The sequence below is a fragment of the Phascolarctos cinereus genome, unplaced genomic scaffold (genome assembly GCF_003287225.1).
Source record: "Phascolarctos cinereus isolate Bilbo 61053 unplaced genomic scaffold, phaCin_HiC Scaffold_7;HRSCAF=346, whole genome shotgun sequence".
NCBI classification, from domain to species: Eukaryota; Metazoa; Chordata; class Mammalia; order Diprotodontia; family Phascolarctidae; genus Phascolarctos; species Phascolarctos cinereus.
The window spans coordinates 156301825-156308131 of record NW_027556180.1 but is presented as its reverse complement, the minus strand read 5'-3'; positions in this window follow the sequence as shown (position 1 = coordinate 156308131).

Here is a 6307-nt window from a genome sequence, read left to right as displayed (position 1 = left end):
TAAGTCTATAGCAAAGATTACATGAGTTTGAAAATAAACAAGATTTGTCATAATTTAATTCATAGCCTTCTCTATTTATTTCCATAAGTACTTGGGACTACCTGTTCTGTGCCTAGTATTATGAGTTATTATTACCATTTTCAAAGCTCTTTACTTACCAAGTTCCTGTGAAGCAAGAAGTGTAAGTCTTATTATACTTACTTTATAACTGAGGACTATGAATAATTACAGGGGAAAAAAAGAATTATAGATAGAAGCAATAAAGATATCACTTCTGCTGTGGAAGGAATTCGTTCTTCTGAAACACAAGTGTTAAATATAGTTTTTCAGCCAAATCACTGACCATTTGAAATGTAGGTAAGTACTTAACTTTCCAGGTACACTACTAAGAATACAGGTGTTGAAATAAAGTTGGATAATAATGGTGAATCCTTTCTTTATGATGACTAGGTTAAATATCTTTCCTCAAGCCACCCAATCAAAGCCAGTCTTGCATTTAAGCTCAACATTTTGATTAAGGCTTCTCCAGAAGTGACCATCAATATGATATAACACAAAGTTTACTCATTTTGCAGCTGAAATTTAATGTGTTAAATTTGCATCATGTCTTAAAGAGTTGCTAAGCATTTGATATGTATTATGAAAGGCAGTATTGTTTAGTGTATAGAGAGCAGGCTCAAAACCAGGAAGACCTGAGGTAGGTCTAGCCTTCCCTGTGCTTTCAGAATTGCTGTATATCTCTTGGCAAATCATTTAACCTTTTACCACTCTAGTCCAGAAATATCAAACTACAGTACAATTGGAATCAGATTAAAATGAAATTGGGAAATATTTAACAAAATAAATAAAAATACAATGAAACATAGATAATAATGCATTTTTAAACAGTCAATATGAAGTCCATAGGGATCTTTATGTATGAATTAGTGACTCTAGTTTCAATGCGAGTTTGACACCACCACTTCGGTGTGAAAAAAAGCTATAAATTACAGAGAGGGTGCCGAACTCCATTGGTCAATAGGCTTCCTCACCCAAAAGTTTTCTACGTGAATGAAATCATAGATCCCAGCCCCATCCTTTAAAAAAAAAACTACCTTTTTTGATCTACAAGCTGTGGATTGTTCCTAATCTAAAATATTACTATAATCAAATATATCCCTTTGCAAATTGCTTTGCTCCAAATATCTCCCTTACTATGGTACCACCGACCCTTCTTTTTTTTAACCTGAAATTCCCAACACTCTTTTTATTCGTCTAAGTAAGACAATAAAAGTGAGACAGACCAACCCTAAAAGGCCCATATGGCTTGCTGCAGAAAACCATGGATTTGGAGTCAGAAGACCGGTATCTGAAGTCAGGACTCTCCTATTTATTACCTCTGTGACCTTGGGTAAATCACTTAACCTCTTTGCCCCTCAGTTTTTTCATCTGTTGAAAAAGGGGAAAGCATTAATTGATCTCTAAGATCCTTTCAGCTCTAACTCCTTTGAATTAAAGCTATTTTTCATCTAAGAAAGAATGAAAGGACCTGTTTCAGGCAAATCCCACTGAACCTTCTCCTTCCCTGTCCTTCAGGAGTGTGCTAGTAAATGTTTAGTAACATATTTTAGTGTTTAATCTGCATTATTAACATTTTCTCCATCACTTTCTTAAGTCTAAACAATAAATTAAAAGATAAATTGAGCCTTGATTTGTAGAATTTGTCCATTTCCAAGGCCTATACATACACAAGAATGCCACTTCCCAGAAAAATCAGGTTAAAGTTAGTCTCCAGGGCATGCTGAGGGGGGAATTTAAATTTATGTCACCTGACCTAGATGAACTACAACCTGGGGGCACTGAAAGGACTGGAGGATGTGATTGTTGAGTAACATCCAGTAATATTCAATAACCATGGGACTGGACAAGGGCAAATGGTATATTTGCTTCAGTGATTTTTGTGTTTTGCTTTGGTTTGTTTTTGTTTTCTTTTGAAAGAAGCATGTTATACATTAACTATAGGAGGAATCTCAAGTATTTTCGGCAGCAGTTCCTTCTCTCTCCTTAACTACCTCCATGTCTCACTCACTGCCCAGCAAAGGGCAGGACTCATAATGGTCAGTCACTGTACCATAAAGATGTCTTTGGCCTTTTCATCACCCTCAGATAGCACAAGTGAGTGAAACATGGTAGAAGCAAACCCTAAATGGCCAGCAGACAATGTGTGGAAATAATTAGAGCAACCACGGAATTTCATAGTGGGAAGGGAACTCAGCAGTCACCCAGTCAAGAGGTGTCAAACTGATCCTGTACCCCATCAAAACTTGCAGGCTGATGGCCTCTGTCAAACTTCCAAGTAAGGCCAGAACCATACTAAAATGTAATTGGGAAATTTTTAATTAATAATGCAATGCAACATAGATAATGTTAATTTGAGGTTGTCAGTGTGTGAGGCAAGGATCTGTTTCTGTTTAAGTTTGACACTACTGATCTAGTCCAACCCATACTTGGAAAAAGATTCCCCACCACAATGTACCCAAGAAGTTATCATCCAATATCTGCTTAAACACCTATAATGAGGGTGAACCTACTACCTCCAAGGACAACCCATTCCACTTTTGGACAGCTTTAATTGTTATTCATCTTTCTTCCTGACAGCAAGGTTAAATTTAGACTTTGCAATTTCTACTCTCTGCCCTTTGGGACCAAATAGGATTAGGGATAAGAAGTGAGCCTGTGATTTCATTGACATAGAGAACTGGCATAAGAGGGAATGTCCTCTGTCAATACAAATCAGCACCCTAGAGAACTGAGGAGTTAAATGACTTACCAAGTGTCACACAGCCAGCACATATCAGACAGAGGAAATACTTGAACTCAGGTCTTCTTGGCTCCAAGATACCTGGCCCTTTATCTGCTATGTCAGTCCTAATTCATCTTCCACATGCTAGCTCTTCACCTATCAGAAGATGTGTTCCCTGAACTCTCTCTTCTCCTGGTTACACATCCCCCATTATTTTACCCTGTCCTCACGTGTCATGGACTCAGGTACATTGCCATTCTAGTTTCCCTCCTTTGAATACTCTTTAGCTTGTCAAATGTGGAACTGAATACAATGCTCGAGTGTTAGTGGGACCAAGGCAGTCTATAGAAGAACTTGTTCAGTAATTTTCAGTCATTTCTGACTCTTCATGACCCCATTTGTGGTTTTCTTGACAAAGATACCGGTTTGGTATTTCTTTCTCCCACTCATTTTATGTATGGGGAAATTGAAGCAAACAGAGTTAAGAGTTCCAGAATTACTTGCTAGTAAGTGCCTAGAGTCACTCAGCTAGTAAGTGTCTGAGATTTGAATTAAGGAAGATGATACTTCCTGACTCCAGGCTATCTTTTATACCACCTAGCTTCCATGAGGGCTATCATATCCTTATTTCTGGAAGCAATGCTTTTCTTACTAAAGATGAAGATAGTTTCATCTTTTGGGGGCTATCACGTTATGCTGTTTACTCATGTTGAACTTACAATTCACTAAAATATCTATATCTTTATACATGTTTAACTATGCCCCTCCCGTCTCATACCTGTAAAGGCTATCTTTTATCCAAAATGAAGGACATTACAATTATGTCTATTAAATTTCAACTTAATGAACAGCCCAATGTTCCAAACCATCAAAATCTTTTAGAGCCTGATTATTAGCTACTTTGTTAGCTACCCCTCCTAGTTTTAGCCATCTGCAACGTTGATAGACATGCCATCAATTCTTTCCCAAGACATTAATAAGTACATAAAGCAGCACTGGGCCAAGCACAGATGCCATGGGCATCTTCCTGGTAACTTCCCTGCCAGGATGACACCATAGAGTTAATACATTCATAGCTATTCAACCAATTTTGAATCCATCTGATGTTTCAGGGTTTAGCCACATGTCTCCATCTTTCCCACAAGAATAACAAACATGAGATACCTTATCAAGCGATCTATTTAAATCTAGATATAATACAGCAATTGTATTCCTCTTAAAGAAATAAGATTATTCTGACATGATGTGTTCTTAATGAAACCATATTTATGCTTGGTAATTACCTCTTCCTCTTCTAGTATTTCACTATCATCTCTTTAGTAAAGCAGTCTAGAACTTTGTTGGGAATCAATCCAGCTCACTGACCTATATAGTTTACACTCTATTCTCTTTTTTGAAATCCAGGACCATTTGCCCTTGTTCAGGCCTATGGTTATGTTAGCCATTCCCCACGACCTTTTGAATATTATTGGATGTTACTCAACAATCACATTCTCCAGTTCTTTCAGTGCCCCCAGGTTGTAGTTCATCTAGGTCAGGTGACATGAATTTATCAAGAACAGTTAGATATTCCCTTACAATCTCCTTAACCATGTTGGTACAAACTCTGTATCATTCTTTTTCATTCTATCCATTACAATTCAAAGATAGCTGGGCCTTGGAGGTGGATGGTATTTAAATAGGTAGTTTTAAGGGTGAGAAGAAAGGAAAAAACATTGGAAAGTCAAAAGGAGATGTGGATGCCTTATGGAAGGGCATGTACATACAATAGCAAATATTCATTTCCTACTAGGTATTTCCAGGTTAATGTTAGCAATATTTCATTTAGAACTTTGCATGATTATACCTTTTGATTAATTCTTCCCACACCACATGAATTTCTTTGTAAAGGATAATTGAACTATTTGTCTGCCTGTAATGATAGTTGAGACCTGCTATATTGTAATTAGATAGGAAATGATAGACAAAAAATAAAAATTCCAATTGTATAATACTAAAATGTAAAAATATTTCTTACAGCTTTAAAATACACATTTATTAGGGTGGGTTTACAACTGTGTGCGCAGTCATTTTGCCACTCAGACCACACTAAGCCTATTGCATAAATATGCAATAGGTATATTTTAAGGCACTTATAAGGTACTAACCACACTAAAACAGACTCTACTATAAGAAGCTTATTTAAATTTTCTTTTTGGGGGTCTAGGCCTGTGATTCCATCAGTTTAAGAAATTCTTGGAGTGAAAACTGCGTGCCAGTAGAGACTGAAAACTCATCTGTTACTTTTAAAGTCTTCGAGTGTTCCTGGAATATTGACAGGTTAAATGATTTGTTGAGCATCACACAGCTACTATGTATCAGACAGGATTGAATTCTGGGCCTCAGTTGGCTTATCTGTAAAATGAGGTGGTTGTATTAGATGGCCTATAAGGGTCTTTCCAGATCCAAATTTGACACATACAGCCCTTGGGACCCAGGTCTTCCTGACTGTAAACCCAGCTTTCTTGGAACACGTCACCACTTCTCTTCAAAATATTCTTTTGATAAACAAAATGAAGAAGTATTGATGAATACACTTAAAAGTTACATTTATCCAATAGACCATAATGACTCTGGGTAACTCTTAAAAATAGTTTAATAAATACAATACAAAAAAATACTCATTATGACTCATATGATTAATAGAGTCAAAGGACTTAGATTTGAATCCTAGCTGTGTTGCTTATTACCCAAGTGATATTGGGCAAGTCATATCATTTCTTTAGGTTTCAGTTTCTTCATCTAAAATTGAATGGGATGGACTAAATTACTTAGTAGTTCCTAAATTCTATGATCCCATAACAGCAATACTTATATGTTGTAGGTCCAAATCAGATTCCTCAAATATAAACAGTAACATGTTATAACAGAAACAGTTTAGAAATCTTGTGTTTAAAGGGATTATGTTGAATTCAATAAATATACTATTTATATAGTGTTTTCATATTATTCAGGCCCTCACTGCTCTGCACAAATTTCCAGGAACAATTATTCTCTTCCTGGCCATCATCTACCTGCTTATCTATATAATTCATTAAGTCCAACCTCAAATGTCACCTCATTAAATGAAGCCTTTCCTTATCTTTTCCACCAAAGTGACCTGCCTCTCATCTGAACTTGCATAAGTTCTTTTTTTTTTTAACTTCTCTTGTTTATATATTTTAAATTGTTTTTCTTGGACGTGTAATTTATCTTATTAGATTGTAAATTCCTTGAGAAGAGAAATGATGTTTGATTTTTTTAATAATTCCGCCAGTGTCTTACATACACTGGAGCATTCTGATGGATTTATAATCTTGCTGCTTTGAGTACTTCCTTTAATCATACAAATCAAAGCTCATTTATAGTTTCTACTTCTGTGCAATTTCTTGTCCAGGTACTTTCATAAATGCCACATAGAAGATCTCCCCAGTATCCAAAAAGCTTTATGATAGATGCTTTAACTCTCCATGGGTACCAGTATACTATTTGAGCTGTCCATTTTTT